This window comes from Hypanus sabinus, chromosome 5, assembly GCF_030144855.1.
Source record: "Hypanus sabinus isolate sHypSab1 chromosome 5, sHypSab1.hap1, whole genome shotgun sequence".
Classification (NCBI taxonomy): Eukaryota; Metazoa; Chordata; class Chondrichthyes; order Myliobatiformes; family Dasyatidae; genus Hypanus; species Hypanus sabinus.
In genome coordinates, this window is record NC_082710.1 from 78333129 (window position 1) to 78356190 (window position 23062).

At 36.9% G+C, this 23062-nt stretch overlaps 1 protein-coding gene across 4 annotated transcripts in view; it reads right to left on the reverse strand.

The window, feature by feature from the left end:
- Positions 1-22710, reverse strand: part of LOC132394265 (NACHT, LRR and PYD domains-containing protein 3-like) — a 123625-nt gene extending 100915 nt beyond the window's left edge. For all 4 annotated transcript variants that reach the window (XM_059970172.1, XM_059970169.1, XM_059970171.1 and 1 more), the window contains exon 1: positions 22574-22710. The gene's annotated coding sequence lies outside the window, so the exon portion shown is untranslated. The remainder of the gene's footprint in view (positions 1-22573) is intronic.
- Between the last annotated feature and the right edge of the window lie 352 nt (positions 22711-23062).

Here is a 23062-nt window from a genome sequence, read left to right on the forward strand (position 1 = left end):
CTGCACATGTTGGAGGATGTTTTGGCATTCGAGCGCAAGTTGACAGTGCTTGCCAGAGATTTACAGAAAGGCACATTGTCTCACTTCCCCAATTTGAGAGAGTTCAAACAAGGTCACGACATGATAAATTCGGAGTATTTACATTCTGCAATCATCGCAATGCAAACATCGTTTGGGAAACGCTTCTGTGAGTTCAGAGAGGAAAAAAACACATTATCCTTCCCGGTCACTCCCCTAAGCATCGATCCATCCCTACTAAATACGACTGCATTGTCAGGTGTGAGTCAACCTGACCAAGTATGATAAATATTTTAATTGCCTATTATTTTACGTATATTCATATGTTTTCATTGTTCAGTGAAATAGTCCTTTTATTTTTCAGGTTGACAGCTGGCTGACGTTATTTTTGGTTTGCTGCTGGCGGCAAATTTAAGTTTGGCGTTTTTCATAAATACAAGAAGGACTCAAATAGACGTTGAGTATTTTACTTAAAAGTAACCTTCAACCCAACGTCTTTTTTCGGAGTTCAAAATGTTTTTGTTGCATGCAGAAATGTAATTTCATTTTCTCTGCAGGAGTTCATCAATTTCATAAATGCAACACATTATAGTTTGTTTATACATAGCATAAAGGCAAAACAAAACGTTGTATGCAGTGTTATTTCATTTTAAATGTCAAACGGGTTTTGCGGCTCCCAGTGTTTTCTTTTCTGTGGGAAACGGGTCCAAGTGGCTCTTTCAGTGGTAAAGGTTGCTGACCCCTGGGCTAGATGCAAGAAGATTGTTTCCGATGTTGGGGAAGTCCAGAACGAGGGGTCACAGTTTAAGGATTAAGGGGAAGCCTTTTAGGACCGAGATGAGGAAAAACTTCTTCCACAGAGAGTGGTGAATCTGTGGAATTCTCTGCCACAGGAAACAGTTGAGGCCGGTTCATTGACTATATTTAAGAGGAAGTCAGATATGGCCCTTGTGGCTAAAGGGATCAGAGGGTATGGAGAGAAAGCAGGTACAGGGTTGAGTTGGATGATCAGCCATGATCATACTGAATGGCGGTGCAGACTCGAAGGGCCGAATGGCCTACTCCTGCACCTATTTTCTATGTTTCTACTGAAGGATTTACGATTTAAGTCAAGCTGGTATTGAACTGAGAAGCAGCAAGACTTTTCCTGAAACGGAGTGAACTGAACAAATCAAGAAAGCGGAGGAACCTGTTACTTTAGCAGGAATATTTTCTTCAATACAAGACATGAAGTCAGAATTCGGATCGCTTAACACTAAGATTGATAAGCTGACGGACTCCAATGGGAATCTTGAAAAATCTATCTCTACTGTTCAAGATTCTCTGAAAAATCTGGACTTTCAACTTCAAACGCTCAAGCAGACTACAAATCGTATCGAGAACAAACATGGTCTATTCAAGCAAACTTGAATAGTTTAAGGAATCAAAGATTAAGGAATGAAGATATCTTCAATGGAAAAGAAAATCAATGAAATTTCCTCAGAACTATCTAAAACGAAGAAAAAAATGGTTGATTTAGATAATAGAGGGCATCGGAGGAATTTGCGTATTCTAGGACTGCCTGAAAATACTGAAGCTGGCGATCTGTTAAAGTTCTTCTCTTGAGCTCACTTTTTAGTGAGACCCTGGAAGCTAGCCCTTTAATTGATAGAGTCCATAGAATTCCATTTTCTCAGCGTTCGTCTGAATTACATCCTCGACCAATTGTACTTTGTCTGCATTATTATACAAGCAAAGAAGCCATACTTCGAGAAGCCAGAAAAAAAGCGAAAGATAATCTGTAAATCAACAGAGATTCAGAGATGAACAGATAGTTGAAGATTATTCCCCTGAGATCTTTGCCTAAAGAAGGAAATACCAAGAAGTCATGAGTGAAATATATAAATTAAATTTATACCCCTCCCTTCGCTATCCAGCACGGCTGATAATTTTTCCTGAAGGGTCTCAGTCACTGAGAACCTACTCTCCCCAGGAGGGATGGGAGTACATTTAAAATCTTAAAGTTAAGCCAATTACTGAATAAAATCTTAAAGCTAAGCTGATTACTCAATAGGTAATTCTGAAGTATTTTGATGTATGAGATGTTTATGGATCTCCTGAGTCAAGTTTATTCTATACTTTTTTAGTCTCTGGTACGGGATGTGGCTGATCAATTTTTTTTAACTAATTAATAATTAGTATATACATAATTGTTTTGTAGGGAACTCTTACAGTATTATTCTCTAATGGTCTGTACAGGACCTGAGGTATATTAATCTTTTTATTTCTTTTGTCTGTCTCAATACTAGTATCGTTTCAGGTTAGTTAAGTGTGCACACACACACACAGAGACACACACACTCTTTTTTCTTTTTTGAGAGAAAGAACTTTGTAATATTATTTGCTCAGATTTATTTCTCTTTGAATATGTGATTAAGATACTTTAGCTGACTTTAAGATGGCCGTTGCCGATTATGTTTTTATTACTGTTAGACATAACATTGAAGTAGTTGAATTTTGTTTGTTCCTTTTATTATGGCTATTTTGCGTGGGATTTTTACTTTAATATACGTAGCTGCAAAACGGAGAATAGGGTCAAGGGTTATTAGTTTAACATGTGGCCAGCCTATTGGTTACTGTCTTTCTCACTTTTTGGGAGGGGGGAGGGAGCCATTAGAATAGTTTTTGTTTCTCGATTGGGCAGTTCTTTTGATGAATTTTTTTCTCACAAATACATCACTCCTTCTAGTTGTATCCATGCCTTTTGGTTCAATCTGTGCTTGCGTAATAGTTATTTTATAAAATATTAAATCAAATTTTAAACATGTTAATAAAATTAATATAATATCTTGGACTTGGAACGGTGTGAATCACCCAATTAAGTGTAAAAAGATTTTTAAGAAATTAAAAACACAATGCAGATACTATTTTTGCACAAGAAAATCATATATGGAAACAGGATGAGGACAGATATTTCAAATTTTGAAAGTAAGAAGTGTATCTATTTTTCTTAGCCCCAAAATCCCTTTTGTACACTTTAATACTATTACTGATTCGATTGGAAGATACTTAATTGCTACTGGTCTATTATGTGAGCAAAAGGTAGCTCTGGTGTGTGTATATACGCGCCTAACGTAAACATTTCTGATTCTTTTAAGAAACTTTTTTTTGAGCTACCAAATTTGAATGAATATAAGTTGATCATGGGCGGTGACTTGTTGTCTGAATCCGGAGATTGACAGATCATCAACCAATCTGTCGCTTCCCAATAAATTCTTTTTACTAGAATATGGCCTGGTCAATATCTAGAGATATAAACACCCCAACAACAAAGATTTTTCTTTTTTCTCACACGTTCATCATAAGTATTCTCGAATTGATTACTTTTTTTTAGACACACGTTTGCTAAACTCCATTGCTGAGTGTGCATTTTAACATCATTGCATTGTCAGATCACGTGCCCTTAAAGTTAACCCTGAAATTTTCAGATCGCTTTTTGAAAATATCACAGTGGAGATTGAATCCTGTATTGTTACAGGATCCAGCTTTTGTTAGTTTTATTAAGGAGCAAATTTTTATACTTTGAATTTAATACAACTGAAGGACTGTCAAACCTGGTTATATGGGACACGTTGAAATCCTTTCTTTCTTTTCAAATCTTTTTATTATTATTATTATTATTCAAAAATACGCAGATACATCAAAGTAACAACACTTACAATGCCTCAAAAAAAAATTTTTAATTATCTTAAAGATTGAAAATTTTCGTGAATAAAAAAACCCTACTAAGCAAGAAAAGTGAGAAAAAAAAACCCATTGAGGGCACAACCCCGGAGCCATGAGTCATATCGAAAGCTTCTAAAAATAAACATCAAACCGCCAACAAGAAGAAAAAATATATCGAAACAAAATTTACACTTCGGTCGTGGAGGAAATCAATCAGTTAACTGAAATGATAGTAACGAGCAAAGAACCCCATCTCTCCTCAAAATCAAATAAAGGTTCAAAGGTTCGACTTCTCATTTACTCCAAACTGAGATACAGCATCACTTGAGAGAACCATTGTGACAAAGTAGGAGCAGATATATCCTTGCATTTCAACAAAATGGCCCTCCTAGCTATCAATGTAACAAACGCAATAACATGTTGGTCAGATAGAGAAATACCATGAATAATTTGAGGAATTATTCCAAAAAGCACATTCAACTTATTAGGCTGTAAATTGATTCTAAGTGCTTTAGAAATTGTTGAAAAGACTGACTTCCAGAACGGTTTTAAAATAGAACATGACCAGAACACATGTGTCAGTGTGGCTATCTCAGTTTTACATCTATCACAATTCTTGTCAACATTGGGAAATATTTTAGAAAGTCTCTCTTTAGTCCAATGGTAACGATATATGATTTTAAACTGAATCAGTGAATGACTAGTACAGACTGAGGAAGAGTTAACCAACTTCAGAATCCACGTCCAATCCTCCCATATAAAAGTCAAATTGAGTTCTTTCTCCCAATCCTGTTTAATCTTAAGTAAAGGACGCTTATCCCATTGTAATAATAAATTATAAATTCTTCCAATAGAACCTTTCATCAAGGGGTTCATATTCATAATAGTATCTAAAAAGTCAGCCTCCAATATGTAAGGAAAATTACTTAAATATTTTTGTAAAAAACATCTAACTTGAAGATATTGTAAAAAGTGTGAATATGAAAGAGAATATTTATGGACTAATTGTTCAAAAGACATCAATCTGCCTTCTTTAAATAAGTCCAAATAAGACTTAATACCGTTATTCTCCCAAAGTAAAAAAAACTGGATCACTCCAGGAAGGTTTAAAAAAGTAATTACGATAAATTATACTACAAAGTTTAAATTTTTTAAGATTAAAAAAATTGTGGAACTGAAGCCAAATTTGTAAATAGTGCTTAACCACAGGATAAAAATTTAAATTAGCAACTTTAGCTAATTGTATAAGTAGAGCAACTCCTAATAATGAAGTTAAATAAAACTGTTTCACAGCTCTCAGTTCCAGGTCTACCCAGATTGGCCAGTCATTCCTATCACTCCAATATAACCAAAAGGACATATATCGCAAATTAACAGCCCAATAATACATTCTTAGATTAGGCAAAGCGAGACCTCCGTCCTTTTTCTACTTTTGTAAATGATTTTTACTGATCCTTGGTCTTTTATTATCCCAAATAAAAGATAGAATAATAGAGTCAATCTGATCAAAAAAACTTCTTAGTCAAAAAACAGGAATATTCTGAAATAAATATAAAAACTTAGGTAAAATCATCATTTTAACTATATGAATACAACCAACAAGTGAAAATGTAAGTGGGCACCATCTACTAAATGAGTACTTCATAGAGTCCACTAAAGGAGGAAAATTAGCTTCATAAAGATCCTTTTTTTTTGTAATTCTGACACCTAATTATCTAAAAGAATCCGTAACTTTGAAAGGAATATTATCATATATAAAGACAAATTCATTTAAAGGAAGTAATTCACTTTTACTAAAATTTATTTTATATCCTGAAAATATTTCTAGCTTCACGAAGAGCAATAGCAAGGGGTTCTAATATTAAGTTAAATAACAAAGGACTCAATGGACAACCTTGTCTTGTCCCCTGTGATTGCTGAAAAAGGGGAGACCTAAAATTATTGGTGACAACTGCAGCAACAGGAGCTTTATATATCATTTTAATCCAATTATTAAAATTAATACCAAAACCAAATTTTTCTAAAACATTAAATAAATATTTCCATTTGACTCGATCAAATGCTTTTTCAGCATCCAAAGATATAATACATTGTGGAGTTTTAGAAGAGGGTGAATATATAATGTTAAATAATCTCTGAACATTTGAAAAAGAATAATAACCCTTTATAAAGCCGGTTTGATCTTTAAAAATGATTTTACCCAAAATACTCTCCAACCGATTGGCCATTATCTTTGAGAGAATCTTAGCATCAACATTCAGTAAAGAAACAGGTCTGTATGAGGCACAATCATTAAGATCTTTATCCTTTTTGAGGATTAAAGAAATAGAAGCTTCATAGAAAGTAGAGGGTAAGTCACTTTTCACAAAAGAACCTTTAAACACCTCCAACATATATGGAGAAAGCAGTTTTCCAAGTTTTTAATAAAATTCTACAGGATAACCATCAAGTCCCAGGGCCTTACCAGATTTCATTGAAAAAGCAGCTTTATGGATTTCGGATTCAGTAACTTGGACATCAAAAGATTTTTGATCCTCAGCAGAAATTTTAGGGAAAACAATCTTTCATAAAAAAGCATTCATTTCAGAAGAATCTACTAAAGATTGAGATTTATAAAGTTCAGTATCGAAATCTTGGAAAATCTTATTGATCTCTTCTTATTCCTGAGCCAAGGTACCATCCTTTCTACGAATTTTCAAAATTTGCCTTTTGGCTCCAGCCGATTTTAATTGAAATGCAAGTAATTTATTATTTTTATCTCCAAACATATAAAATTGGCTGTTTAACTTCAGTAGATAACCTTCAATTGGATGAATTGATAATAGATTATATTGTGATTGAAGTTCCACCCATTTCTTAAATAAGGAAATATTAGGGGAAACCACATACACATTATCTAAATCTTTAATTTGTTTTGAAATTTTATCTAATTCTGCTTCTGTCTGTTTTTTAAGTTTAGTTGAATAAGAGATAATCTCACCACATAAAAATGCTTTGAATGTATCCCATATAATTAATTTGGACTGTTATGAATGATGAATAGACCTGATGGACAACGGGGTGAAGAGTTAACCATCCCCCCCCCAAGAAACACGAACTATTACTGTTGCTATGCTGACCATGAGAAAGAGATGAAAAACAGGCAAGAACATCTGCGACAGATAAGAGAGAGGGGGAAATCGCTGATTAACCATATTGTGACTACTTTTTGAATTACTTACTGTTTCGCTGCAAGGACAATAGTTTGCTCATAAACATTCCTCAGTGGACTGAAGGAGTGGCCTTATTTGATGGACACAGTCATTCAGGAGTGATGGATAGCTGAGTCCCCGTTAGTATGGATAAAAAGACAGGTCTGGAGAGACACCCTCCAGACATGCCAGTGGACACTGACTGAGTGTTGGAACCCACAAGAAAGGTGGGGGCTTCGACAACCGAACCAGGCTATCTGTGTAAAAGCACTTGTGTGTGGGGACTTGTGTGTGTGTCCACTCATGCCAGAGTGACGAGTCCACCACAGAAGAACAGAGAGGTCATAACTGAATGATCACACCGATATGACGGATTAAGAAAGCAAAGGAAGGTTTGCCTGACTGTAGCTGTTACATCTCGCTCGCTCTCTCTCTCTCTCTCTCTAACGATTATAATACAACAACCATAACTACATCAGCACTCATGAACTGAACTGAACCTTATACTTTTCTATGACAATTCATTTATCCCTAGCCATCGATAGAGCTTGTGTATTATTGATTATTATTATTCCTACACGTCTAAGTTTATTACTGCTAACTTGTTTCATATGTATATTTGCATTATTGATATGGTTTTTGCTTATTTTTATTAATAAACACCTTTAGTTTGATACCACCAGACTCCAACGGATTCTTCTTTCTCTGCTGGTTAAACACCCAGTAACAGGGTACGTAACAAATTGGGGCCTCATCTCGAGATTTGATTACCAAATTAGGGGACCAGTGAATCGGGATAAAAGTCCCTTATCTGATCTGGTTGTGAGATTAATCAGATGGGAAAACAGCAGAGATGGACATTGTCAAATTTTTAAAAGATCCGACTGCGGGGGCATTAAAGGTTGCCAGGAAGGCTGAATTGGTGAATGTTGCGAAACGATCAGATCTCCCAGAGGTGAAATCGTCGATGAGAAAGGTGGATATACAGAGAGAAATAGCTATGCATTATGTATCCAAGGGTTTGTTCACACCAGATGTATTGGACCTGTTCTCTGAGAGGAAACCAGCCGAAGGGGAGGTTCAGTTAGAGATGGAAAAATTAAGGTTGGCTGAGGAAAAGGAGATGAGGCAGCATTAACCGGATAAGGCAGCTGGAAGCAGAGAGAGAAGCTGCAGGGCGAAGGGAGGAAGACAAGAAAGAAGAAAGGAGCAGAGAGGAGGAAGAAAGGGAGAAAGGAAGGAAAGAAGAAAGGAGGAGAGAGGAGGAACAAAGGAAAGCTGAAAGGAGGAAAGAGGAAGCTGAAAGGGAGAAAGAGAGGCAGCATACGCTGGAAATAGAGAAGTTAAAGGTACAGCAGGGAAGTGACCGGGCAGCAGACCCAAATGAGGGGTTCAAGATTGGTCGGGAGATCCAGTTGGTACCTCCATTCAAGGAGATGGATGTCGATGTTCTTCCTCCATTTTGAGAAAGTGGCTGTGAATCAGAACTGGCCTGAGAAAAAATGGGCTGTACTGGTACAGAGCGTACTTAGGGGGAAGGCTCAGCAAGCGTATTCGGCATTATCCATGGATGAGTCTAGGAATTATGAGGAAATAAAAAGGGCTGTTCTGAGGAGTTACGAGTTGGTGCCAGAGGCATACCGGCAGAAGTTCCGGAACTTGAGAAAGCCGTGGAACCACACGTATTTAGAGTTTGCCCGTGAGATGCAAATATATTGTGAGCATTGGTGCGCCTCAAAAGGGGTTGATGAAGATTATGATAACCTGTTACAGTTAATACTGATAGAGCAGTTCAAAAGTTGTACCCTGAGAGTATGAAGACGTACTTGGATGAGAAGGAGACGGAGACTCTGTCTGCAACTGGCAAGTTAGCAAGTCAAAGTTTTCCTCAAATAAGAGTTACCAGAGAGGCAGTAGGGACAGTAGAGAAAGCCCACCAGCTAAGGCAGAGAATAAGCTGGGAGCTAGTGGAAAAGGTGAGGAGGAAAAGCAGGCTGGCAGGAAGGTTCCTAGCTTTACGTGTTATAATTGTGGGAAAGCTGGTCATATAGCATCTAAGTGCTTTGCTCCGAAGAAGGAGACAGGAAAAGGGAAAACAGCAATCCCGACAGGTTGCATTGAGTCGGTCAGCAGATCGATGAGGAAGGCAAAGGTAGATAGAGCACAAGAGGGGCGTGAGAAGTTTATCTCGGAAGGGACGGTGTTTGTGAAGGAAGGAAAAACCCCAGTTCCAGTGTGGAGAGATACTGGGGATGTATATTCAGCAGTGAAGCTGACAAGTAAGCCTGTGAGTGCTGAGGACCTGGCCATAGATTCCAAGATTTATCCCGCATGCGCAATCACTCGCAGCATGTCTAGAAAGGCAGCTGAGAAAGGAGCCAGTTTAAATGAGTCCAGTGTTGATTTGGCGGAGACGTTTTTACCGACCCTGTACCAAGAGGGTGGTAAAACAGAGGATAGTGGGGTGAAAGACAGTAAAGGAGAAGAGGTAGTTGTCCCGTTTGAGTGTGTTCAGGATGTGAAGGGTGTGGATGCACAGGGTACTGAACTTAGTATTTAAACTCAGGAAAAGTCTGAGGTATCTGATTTAGTTGAAAAGGAATGCAGTTCTTTTGGGTCAGATGGACTTGGTTCAGTGAAGAAAGGGTTAACCTTGGTACCAGTGGAAAGTGACAATTCTCAGTTTTTTGTGTTATGTGTGTTAAAAGTTAATGATGAGACGAAAGCTGGTGATGTGAATATTATTGAAGGAGAAGGGGAAGGTGTTGTTCCTAAATTGAATTAAAAAAATTCAAAGTCACGTGATGACGTAGGATCGAGACGCTGGAACCCAGCCCTCCCGTAAAAAAGTTAATAAATTAAAGTTTAAGTGAAGAAAAGTTAATCAATACTTTTTTAAGGTTACTTATAAACTACTCCGGATTGTTTTAAGCTATGCCTCATAAACAGAGGACGAAGAAAACTACTACCGCGAAGACAGCTCAAGTTGGAACAGAGTCAAGGCCTACTTCTACTGAAGAACCGCGGACTCAGGTACAACACATCACCGGTGAAACAGAACAGGAGACTGCAGCAGCATCAGCCATTTCTAAAGGAAAAGATCAACGAGAACTGCGCAAGCGTAAAGGAATGAGCATGTGCAAACGAGAGCAACCAGAACTACAAAATCCAGCAGCAACTGAAACCGAAAGTGAAAGTGAATCTGAGAGAGAGTTGGACTCTCTGGAAAAATCAGACGAAGATGGAGATGAAAGATCCTCTGAAAATACAAAAAAGACACTGAGGCAAATAATGCATATATTAAATGCATTAAAAGTAATTAAAAGTAACCAAAAGTAATTAAAGAAAAATAATAAATATGGAGGCTATGTTTGATAAAATGACAAAGAAACAGGAAAAAAATGGAAAAGAAAATTACAGATTTGGAAGTCAAAATGGAAGAAATGGATGGAAGAATGAAGAATATGGAAGATGATAATGATGCCTGGACATCAGAAAGAAAACTCTTGAGAAAAATTGATAAGCTTGAAAATTTTAGTAGACGCAACAATATTAAAATTGTTGGACTTAAAGAAGATACCGAAGGAGAAGACCCAATAAATTTTTTTCAAAAATGGATTCCTGAAAAATTGGAAATGGGAGAAGAAACTTCAATTGAGATTGAAAGGGTGCACAGAGCCTTAAGGCCAAGATCTCAAGATGATCAAAATCCGCGATCAATTTTGATAAGATGTTTAAGATACCAGGATAAAGAAAAGATTTTGAGGGCGGCTGCCCAAGGTGCCAAAAGAAGAAAGGGTCCATTGATGATAGCAGAGAAACCAGTTCTTTTCTATCCTGATATCAGTTATAACCTTTTGAAGAGAAAGAAAGAATTTAATCCAGCTAAAAAAGTCTTATGGGAAAAAGGTTATAAGTTTTTAATTCGTCACCCAGCAACACTGATAATTTTTTTGGAGGAGGGAAAAAGATTTTTTCCTGATTATCGAGATGCGGAGGTGTTCGCACAAAAACTTCCATCTATTCGCTAATTAAACGTAGAGACTTCTAAAGGTAATGGTTAAAGACGAAAACAGAGATAGCGAATGGAACTGATGGACATTTAAAGATGATATAAGGGAGAAAAGTAAAATTTTAGAAATATTAATTGAGAATAGTATGATTTTTCTTTTTATATATATATACTTTTTATGTTGCGGGGGGGCTGGGGAGCTTTGAATCGGTTACTACGGGATTCACGTGTGTAATCATGGCGATTGACATGACCCGTACAATAGAGGGGGGTAATGTTGTTTTTTTTTCTTTCACAACATTAGTAGGGGGGTATTTTGTTTTTTTCTTTATTTTCTATTTTTCTTCTATTCTTTTGCCTGGATGATTGGTGGGGACACACATAGCAACATGGAGACTTCTAAAAAGATTTCCCAGGATACCATGAAAGTTGAAAGATTAGGTATTATTATAGATTGGAGTAACATAATTAAAAATAATGACTAATTTATTGAATTTTTTAAGTTTTAATGTTAATGGGCTTAATGGACCAATAAAAAGAAAAAGAATTTTAACATATATTAAAAAAATGAAAATAGATATAGCTTTCTTACAAGAAACTCATTTAACAGATATAGAACATCAGATGAATTAATTAGAATGGACCCAGATATTAAGAGTTTCAGAGTTAATCAGGAAGAATACAAGATTAACTTATTTGCTGATGATGTTCTACTTTATTTAAGAGATCCATTACATTCACTACGCAAATTATCTTACAGATTAGAAGAATATGGGAAAATATCGGGTTATAAAATAAATTGGGATAAAAGTGAAATTTTACCTCTTACTAAAGGAGATTATAATCAATGTCGATTAATAACTCAATTTAGATGGCCGGCAAATGGTATAAAATATTTAGGTATAAGAGTTGATAATGACATAAAAAACTTACACAAATTAAATTATTCACCACTTTTGAAAAAAATTCAGGAAGATCTTGATAAATGGATGGAATTACCAATAACATTAGTAGGTAGAGTACATACTATAAAAATGAACATATTCCCTAGACTATAATATTTATTTCAATCATTACCAATACAATTACCCCAGAAGTTTTTTCAAGAGTTAAAAAAATATGTGAGGAAATTTCTCTGGAAAGGTAAGATGTCAAGAATATCGTTGGAAAAATTGACATGGAAATTTGATCTAGGAGGATTACAACTTCCAAATTTTAAGAATTATTATAAAGCAAATCAACTTAGATTTATTGCATCTTTTTTTGAGAAAGATAAACCAGCATGGATTAGAATAGAACTAGATAAAATAGGAGAAAACGTACCAGAAGATTTTATATACAAATGGGAATCTAAATGGATACGGGAAAAGAAAGAATCTCCTATATTAAAACATTTGATTGACTTATGGAATAAGATAAATGTTGATGATGAGACAAAAAAATCTTTATTAGCAAAGAGATCTTTAATTCAAAATAGACTTATTCCTTTCACAATGTACAATCAACTTTTATATAATTGGTTTCAAAAAGGGATTAGATATATAGGAGATTGTTTTTAAGGAGTTATATTAATGTCATTTGATCAATTAAAGAATATAAAATATCAAATAACACTTTATTTTGTTACTTTCAATTAAGGGCTTATTTAAGAGAAAAATTAGCTCAAACAATGTTATTGCCGAAATCTAATGAAATAGAAATTTTAATTCAAAAAGGAAATATTAAAAAATTTATATCTTGTATGTATAATTTGATTCAAAAGCAGGCAATTAAACAAGGAGTCCATAAGTCAAAACAAAAATGGGAAAGTGATTTGAATATTAAAATTGAAGAAACAAATTGGTCAAGACTATGTCTTGATAGTATGACAAATACAATAAATGTTCGGTTAAGATTAGTGCAGTATAATTTTCTACATCAATTATATATTACACAACAAAAAATAAATAAATTAAATCCAAATTTATCGGATCAGTGTTTCCGATGTAACCAGGAAACTGGTACTTTTTTTTACATTCTACATGGTCTTGCTCTAAAATTCAACCTTTTTGGACAAATTTAAGACTTTTACTGGAACAAACTACAGGAACACAATTTCCTCATAATCTAATATTACTCTTACTAGGTGATATTGAAGGGATAAAACTGAAACTCAAACTAAATAAATATCAGAAAGAATTCATAAAAATTGCACTGGCAGTAGCCAAAAAAGCTATTGCAGTTACTTGGAAATCGGATACATATTTAAGTATAGACTCTTGGAAGAAAGAAATCTATGGCTGTATTCCATTAGAAAAAATTACTTATAATTTAAGAGATAAATATGAAACATTTCTGAAAATTTGGAGCCCTTATTTACAAAAGACAGGACTAAATATATAGGTACTCTGAAGATGAAAAAATTGGTTATTTGGGGAAAGAAATAAATATATATATTAAAGTTATACGAACTCCATGGAGCATGTGGAGATCTTCCAACAACCAGGCACTCTTTCTTTTTTTTCTCTTTCTTTCTCTTTTTTTCCCTACAGGGCAGTTAGGGGGGAGGGGTTGAGGGGGGAAGGGTTATATACATTTATTTCATACTTTACTTTGTAACTACTTAAAAATGCAATAAAAAAATTTTCAAAAAATATATTCAAAGTCTGAATTGGTTTTAGAAGGATTGACTAAAGGGATTGGACCATTAACTGAACAATGGATTGTTAACAAGGTGCCTGTGAATCAATTACAGTTTGTTTGGAAACTTAAAAGATAAACAACTTGGTGATGTAGTTCAAGTATGTGATTTGGAGAGGCAGAACTTGAAATGTTGTTTTGACCAAGAGGGATTATCTGCCACTGTTAAACTGAAAACAAATGGAATGAAAGATCCTGAAGATAAAATTAATGACTTGCTTAAAATTAACGAATTGTGTGGAAGTTCAGCAAATGGGCTTAGTTTGGAAAACAATGGTGATAACTCCTGTGAAAGTTGTCTGTGAAGGTCTATTCCACACTGGTGAGCAAGCTATACACCTGAGAGTTAAGTGGAAAAGGGACAAAGGTTAACCAAATGCCACTTTGAATAACAGGATCTGATTTTGAGGGAATTTGACAAACCATATGAAAGATAAAAACACCATGGACTGTTTAAATGTTAAGTTTAAAAGTAAAATAGAGATTAGTATTTGCACAAACTTTTATAATGTACCACAGTATGATCACACATGTATTGGTTCACACTTTTATACACCTAAGCCGGGGGTCGGCAACCTGCGGCTCCCGAGCCATTTGTGGCTCTTTCACCTCTGTGCTGCGGCTCCCTGTGGCTTTGGGAAATAATTGGTCAGTATTTAATTAAAATGTATTTTATGTTAGTTTGTTAGCTTTTGAAATGTAATTATGGTGATCTTGTACATTTCCTGCCACATCCGAAACGGCTCACAATTAGCCGGCATTCCGGCTAAGGGAGATAGCCTACGGGGGTTTGTGAGTACGCGTCTTTTGCAGCATCTGCGTCCATGGGGGCTGGGTTGAGGGAGGCTTAAAAGCAAGGCTGTTTAGTTCGAATAAAGCTATCTTTGACTGCAGTTTACTGACACCGCTACAACGTGTTTTTATCGCTGGCTGTCCAGACGGAAGGTGCTGAAACGCTTTGTCGCGTGTCTGGAAGAAGTGAAAACTTTCCTGGGCAGCAAAGGGCTCACCTTTCCTGAGCTGGAACAGCCAGAGTGGCTGGAAAAGCTACACTTCATGGTAGACATGACAGCGCACCTGAACACGCTGAACACAGCTCTTCAGGGGAAAGGACGTACAGCCCTGCACATGTTGGAGGATGTTTTGGCATTCGAGCGCAAGTTGACAGTGCTTGCCAGAGATTTACAGAAAGGCACTTTGTCTCACTTCCCCAATTTGAGAGAGTTCAAACAAGGTCACGACATGATAATTTCGGAGTATTTACATTCTGCAATCATCGCAATGCAAACATCGTTTGGGAAACGCTTCTGTGAGTTCAGAGAGGAAAAAAACACATTATCCTTCCCGGTCACTCCCTTAAGCATCGATCCTTCCCTACTGAATACGACTGCATTGGCAGGTGTGAGTCAACCTGATCTTGAGATGGAACTGGCCGACATAGCCGACAAAGACATATGGGTGTCCAAGTTTAGACGCTTGACAGCAGACCTTGAAGATGTTGCCCGTCAGAAGGCCGTTCTTGCTCAGAAACACAAATGGAGTGATATTGAAAACCTCACAGATGACAGCTTGCGATCCTGTGTAAAGATGAAGGTGACATCATACAGCCCTGATGTGCAGACGCTGTGCGCTGAGGTCCAGGAGCAGAAATCCCATTAACCAAGTATGATAAATATTTTAATTGCCTATTATTTTACTTATATTCATATTTTTTCATAGTTCAGTGAAATAGTCCTTTCATTTTTCAGGATGACAGCTGGCTGACGTTATTTTTGGTTTGCTGCTGGCGGAAAATTTAAGTTCGGCGTTTTTCATAAATACAAGAAGGACTCAAATAGACATTGAATATTTTACTTAAAAGTAACTTTCAACCCAACGTCTTTTTTTCGGAGTTCAAAATGTTTTTGTTGCATGCAGAAATGTAATTTCGTTTTCTCTGCAGGAGTTCATCAATTTCATAAATGCAACACATTATAGTTTGTTTATACATAGCATAAAGGCAAAAAAAAACGTTGTATACAGTGTTATTTCATTTTAAATGTCAAACGGGTTTTGCGGCTCCCAGTGTTTTCTTTTCTGTGGGAAACGGGTCCAAGTGGCTCTTTCAGTGGTAAAGGTTGCTGACCCCTGACCTAAGCTAAGAACACAACACCTTTAGTTTTTTTTTGCTACGAACAATAAAAAAGTAGGTGGTTATTAAATTGGAGTCTGTTGTTACAGGAATTTGATATTAAAATACAACATGTAAAGGGGAGTGACAAAGTAATTACTGATTGCTTATCTAGATGTTAACTTGAAAGTGTATCTGTATTATTCTTGTAGTTCAGACAACTTCTGTATTTTGTTAAACTCTGTAATTCAGTGCTTTATTAGTTAATTTTCCCCCTGGTGAAAATTCCCAGAAGGATGGGGGTGTTATGAGTAATGAACAGACCTGATGAACAATGGGGTGAAGAGTTAACCATCCCCCCCCCCCGAGAAACACGAACTATTACTGTTGCTATACTGACCATGAGAAAGAGACAAAAAACAGGCAAGAACATCTGCGACAGATAAGAGAGAGGGGGAAATCGCTGATTAACCATATTGTGACTACTTTTTGAATTACTTACTGTTTCGCTGCAAGGACAATAGTTTGCTCATAAACATTCCTCAGTGGACTGAAGGAGTGGCCTTATTTGATGGACACAGTCATTCAGGAGTGATGGATAGCTGAGTCCCTGTTAGTATGGATAAAAAGACAGGTCTGGAGAGACACCCGCCAGACACGCCAGTGGACACTGACTGAGTGTTGGAACCCACAAGAAAGGTGGGGGCTTCGACGACCGAATCAAGTGGTCGGTCATTAAGGCTATCAGTGTAAAAGCAGGGCCGGTGGGGACTTGCGTGTGTGTCCACTCATGCCAGAGTGACGAGTCCACCACAGAAGAACAGAGAGGTCATAACCGAATGACCACACCGACATGACGGATTAAGAAAGCAAAGGAAGGTTTGCCTGACTGTAGCTGTTACATCTCGCTCACTCTCTCTCTCTCTCTCCAATGATTATAATACAACAACCATAACTACAGCACTCATGAACTGAACTGAACTTTATACTTTTCTATGACAATTCATTTACCCCTAGACATCGATAAGAGCTTGTTTATTATTGATTATTATTATTATTCCTACACTTATAGGTTTATTACTGCTAACTTGTTTTATATGTATATTTGTATTATTGATATGGTTTTTGCTTATTTTTATTAATAAATACCTTTAGTTTGGTACCACCAGACTCCAACGGATTCTTCTTTCTCTGCTGGTTAGACACCCAGTTACGGGGTACGTAATAGGACATATCTCTATATCATTAAAAAGAAAAAATTCTTTTATCTGGCTTTCAACAAAACTGATAAAATCAGTTTTGCAATAAAGTCTGAGACATGGTGGACGAACAAAAATGTCATCGTCAAATTCAAAGGACAAACTCAAAGGCACATGATCAGATATAGCAACAGCATCATATCCAGTTTTTAACATTAGGCAAAAGGCAGGGATCAATTAGTAGCAGTAATTCCGTGCTGCTCTTAGCTTTCTCTCTTCCCCCCCAGTTTAAATTTTGAATTTATAATTTTTAATTGCTGATTCTTGAAGGGGAGTAATATGTCTACCAGAAGTGGGAAGAATTTGCATGAATCTACTGACAAAGGGAATGGAAAAGGTAATGGAAAAGGAAAGATGCCGAAGGAAAGATCTGGTGAAATCCCATCATGGGCTGAAGACATCGTTCGGACATTGAATTTAATTCAAGAATAGAATATGGTAATTAAAGATCAACTGGAAAAGAATAATAATGAAATGAAGTTATTTCTGGGAAATCTTAAAGATGTGGAGACTCAAGTTACTAAACACGAAGAGGAATTGAAGTTAACCAAGCAAAAATTGACTGAAACTACAACCCCTTTGCAAAAATATCATGATAAGATTATAGATTTAGAAACCAGGTCTCGCCGAAACAACATACCATTCGTTGGATTGCAAGAAGAAGCTGAAAATGGAGATTTAACAGTTTACTTTGGTAAGCTCTTTCATACTTTACTTCCGACTATTTTATCAAAGCCGCCTGCTATTGAAAGAGTACACAGTCTTTCGAAATTTAAAAATTCAAGCAGACCAAGAGTTATTTTGGTTTGTTTTCATCACTTTAAAATTAAAGATCAAATAATGCAGCAGGCAAGAAAACAGAGTTTTCAGACTCAACGAATCTGAGCTCCGTTTTTATGACGATTACCAGAAAGAAGTAATGGAACAAAAATCAAGATTTGCTTCGGTAATGAAACAAGCATATGTTAAGAAATTATTTCCCTCTCTGAGATATCCAACAAGAATGAAAGTTTCTCCTCCTCATTCTTCTCCACGTACTTTCTTCGACCTCAAAGCCGTGCTGGATTTTGTTCAAGCTATACCTATCACCATCACTGATGTTACTACCGAATAAACTATCTGAAAAGCTGTTTGATTATTTGTATATTATTCATAGTTTAAAAAGATATATGAAGGCTAATTGGATATTTTATTGAGAGATTAATAAACGAAGATAAGAAAACCTGCTCATTATTATATCCTATTGGATTTTTTTTGGAAAGAAGATTTACGGCTCAAGATTGACTGTTTAAATTGCTAATTAGATAGTTGACTGAGAAAAAAGGTTAAAGGGATTTGTTCCTTTTATTTGGTTTTGATTTTGAGATTTGGTTTTGATGTTTCTTTTTGTTGTTTCTTAGTTTACTAACTGGTAGTTTTCTTTCCTATTAATACGGTTTATTTTTATATATATATATATATATATATATATATCCGGGAGGGTTTAGTTACTTATGATATTACCACTTAATATTTCTTTAAATTTAGTTCAGATAAATATACTATTAACCCTTCTTTTTAAAATCTGTTTTATTATAGCGATATATAACCGAATTTAATAGTTTTCATAGAGATTTACAGCTTAATTTAAGATGGTTTTTCTCTTTAAGAGATTATATTATTTTGGTTCTTTTTTGTTTAATACATGACGGAATGTGAACACTCGCCTTTGCTGAGACGTTACTGTCTTTCTTGCAAGCTCATCTTATTTTTTGTGTACAGGCACTCGTTGGGGGTGGAGGGAGGGGCAAGACCGACAGAGCGGCCCACGGCTTCACATCCATCCTAGTTCGATTGCCTTTTTTTGGGCTTTGGGAGGGTGGGCGGGTTTAGAATTAGGAGATTTTTTTCCATTGGGTTGTTCTCTATATGGTTTTATTCCTCATCACTGCCATCATTGATAATCCCGTATTGGTATGTGCTCTGCGCACGTATAAAGTAAATTAGTATAAAATTATACTATGGCAGTCAAACGAATTAATGTAATAAGTTGGAATGTATATGGTTGGAATCACCCTATCAAATGAAAAATGACTTTTAAAATTATTAATCGATTCCAACCTGATATAAGTTTTTGCTCAGAAAACACATATCAAGGCGGGAGATCAAAATAGGTTTTATAGATGGTGGAATGGCCTGCAGTTCCATGCTACTTCACAAAGTAAAACTAAGAGCTTATCTTTATTAATTCTAATATATTTACTCAAGAGGATATTGAATCAGACTCTAATGGTAAATCTTTAATTGTTAAAGGAGTGATTTGTAATAGAAAGGTTGTTTTAGTTAATTTGTATGGTCCCAATTAAGATGATCCTTTTTTTTAAAAAAGTATTTGCTTTATTGCCAAATTTAAATGAGTATATGTTAATAATGGGTGTGGATTTCAACTGTTGTTTAAAACCTATGATTGATAAGAGTTCAACTAATCAAAGACTTCCAAACCGCTTCAGTTATCAACTCCTTTTTGATCGATTTTGGGCTGATCGAATTATGGAGGCTTTTACATCCTGATAATAGAGAATATTCCTTCTTTTCACATGTCTACAAAAAATATTCGAGGATTGAAATCTTTTCTTAGGGGACAGATAATTTCATATTCAGCAGCTTTGAGAAAGAAAACTAAAGGGGAATTGTCAGCGCTTATTAATAAATTTAGAGAGAGAGAAATTGTATTCAGTTAAACCTACTGAAGACCTATATAAAAAAAGGGTTGAACTTCAATCACAGTGTAATTTGCTTCTGGCCTTTCCCATTGAACAGCAAATTCTTAAATCTAAAAGTTTATTTTATATACTTGGGGATAAATCTGGTAAACTTTTGGTGGGTCAGTTAAAGGCCGGTATGGTTAGAAGACAGATTTTAAAAATTCGTAGACCAGATAGAATGGAAACCTTAGATCCTTATGAAATTAGTAAGACACATCTTTTAATTTTGAGCAAATCTGGCGACCCTTTATTCAATATCATATGATTTAATTTTTATTTATTTATTTATTTTTCTTTATTTTCTATAGGGAAATTTTTTCCTTATCCGCAAAGGTTCAGAGGTGACTGGAAGGATCTTTTCTCTCCTCCTTTCTCTTCTAATTTTATCCTCAAATGGACTGCCCAATTTTCCTTTTCTTTTTTTTGTTCTAGTTTAGTTTAGTGGGTTCTTTCCCTCTTGATATAATAAAATTTCCAATCATTTTTATATGATTTGTTAACAGGAGTTTATATATATATATATATATATAAAACAGCGTAACATCGTACTTATCTGATTTTGACAATATATACTTTTTTTGCTGTTTATACGTCTTCCGTATTATGTGTTTGCTAAAACTTCTACTCTGATTTATATTTTTTTTTACAGGAAAATCAATATAAAATAGATTGAAAATGGAGTAAGTTTGCTGACGATACAAAGGTTGGGCATGTTGTGGATAGTGTGGAGGGCTGTCAGAGGTTACAGCGAGACATTGATAGGATGCAAAACTGGGCTGAGAAGAAGTAGATGGAGTTCAACCCAGATAAATGGTTCATTTTGGTAGGTCAAATATGATGGCAGAATATAGTATTAATGGTAAGACTCCTGACAGTGTGGATCAGAGAGAGTTTGGGGTCCAAGTCCATAGGACGCTCAAAGCAGCTGTGCAGGTTGACTCTGTGGTCAAGAAGGCATACGGTGTATTGGCCTTCATTAATCGTGGAATTGAATTTAGGAGCCAAGAGGTAATGTTGCAGCTATATAGGATCCTGGTCATACCCCACTTGGAGCACTGTGCTCAGTTTTGGTCACCTCACTACAGAAAGGATGTGGAAGCCATAGAAAGGGTGCAGAGGAGATTTACAAGGCTGTTGCCTGGATTAGGGAGCATGCTTTATGAAAATAGGTTGAGTGAACTCGTCCTTTTCTCCTTGGAGCGACGGAGGATGAGAGGTGACCTGATAAGAGATATAGATGATGATGAGAGTCATTGATCATGTGGATAGTCAGCAGCTTTTTCCCAGGGCTAAAATGGTTGCCACAAGAGGACTCCGGTTTAAGGTGCTGGGGAGTAGGTATAGAGGAGATGTCAGGGGTATGTTTTTTATGCAGAGAGTGGTGAGTACATGGAATCCGCGTGGAGGTGGATACGATATGGTCTTTTAAGAGACTTTCAGATAGGTACATGGAGCTTAGAAAAATAGAGAGCTATGAGTAACATTAGTAATTTCTAAGGTAGGGACATGTTCGGCACACCTTTGTGGGCCAAACGGCCTGTATTGTGCTGTAGGTTTTCTATGTTTCTATAAATAGGTTAAAACTCATGCAAAAAAACAGAAATACTATATATTTAAAAAGTGAGGTAGTGTTCAAGGGTTCAATCTCCATTTAGCAAATGGATGGCAGAGAGGAAGAAACAGTTCCTGAATCACTGAGTGTGTGCCTTCAGGCTTTTGTACCTTCTATTTGATGGTAACATTCAGAAAAGGGTATGCCCTGGGTGCTGGACGTCCTTAATAATGGATGCTGCCTTTCTGAGACACTGCTTCTAATCCTCTAGTAATCTTGTAAACGTCCATCAAGTCTCACCCCAGCCTGCACAGCTCCAGAGAAAACAACAGAAGTTTGTTCAACCTCTCATTATAGCTCATGCCCTTGAATCCAGGCAATATCCTGGGAAACCTCTTCTGCGCTCTCTCCAAAGCCCCGACATCCTTCCGAGAATGAACTGTATGAAACACTCCAGATGTGGTTTAACTCGAGTTTTATAAAGCTGCAAGCACAAGTTCCCGACTTTTGAACTCAATGCATCAACTTATAAAGAGAACCATGCAATTTGCCCTCTTAACCACGCGATCAATCTGCGCAGTCTCTTTCAGGGAGCGATGAACGTGGATCCTTCTGATAATCAACATTGTTCAGGGTTATACATTTATCAGTGTACTGTCTCTTTACATTAGACTTATCGAGCTGCCAAGATGATCATCGCTACTCAAATCTCACTGAGTTCTCTCAGGTCCTGTTGAATTTATTGCCAAGTGCACAAGTATGGGAAGATACAGGTTCAGAGAAACACTGAGACTTGTGGCAGCATTACAGGCAAGTACATTCAGATGACTCACAGAACAGAAATTATACAATTCTGTCAGTAACAATATAGAATATGTTTTACGCCATCCTGCTAATAGGAGCAGTACAACAGGGGCTGAGCTCATCTCAGACGGTTGGGTGTGAAGGTCTCGACCCGACAGATTCTGTGAAGGAAGCGAGGCGAGGCCGCCAGTTCGAGAAAGTTCATCCCCTCCACCTTCAGGTTTTACCTTGTTTCTCTCTCCCTTCCCCACACGCACCTTTTAATCTCCGGTCCTGCCGAAGGGTTTCGGCCAGCAACGTCACTGTACTCTTTTCATAGGATGCTGGCCGGCCTGCTGAGTTTCTCCAGCATTTCGTGTGCATTGCTCGCATTTCCAGCATCTACAGATTTTCGCTTGCTTGAGTTCGGGAAAGTTTAAGGGACTCTCTGCCCAAAATCTGATACCCCTCTCCCCACTCCACCCCCCCCCCCCCCGGCTCGGCCGGCTTGAACACTCACCGATGGAAAATCGTTGGTGTCGTCCGGCAGAGATTAATCCGTCCCCGGATCCCCGCCCCAGGGGACAAAGACTCTCGCCCTCTCCAGATCCCACCGACGACCCGCTTCGACAAAGAACGAAAAACATCGCCCATCCAAGACTGAGCATGCGCGATTTCGTCAGCGCGTCATCAGGTCAGTGGGTGGAGCTTCGGAAACAAACCTGCAGATGCTGCGTAAACGCAAAGTACACTGCTGATGCTTGGGTCAAATCAACATGTACAAAAGCTGGATGAACTCAGCAGGTGGGGCAGCTTGTGTACGTGCAGATGCTGCGGATCTGCGATAAAACGCGATCAAGTGACGGGTGAAGCATCTCCCATGTGACCCGGTGACTCCGCTCCTCGCCCCTCACACGCTGCCTGACCCACCGCCGCATTTCAAACATTATCTCTTTGTTAACCCTCTATGGAATTAATTTTCATCTTCTGCAGCCCCGTGTTGTCCTCA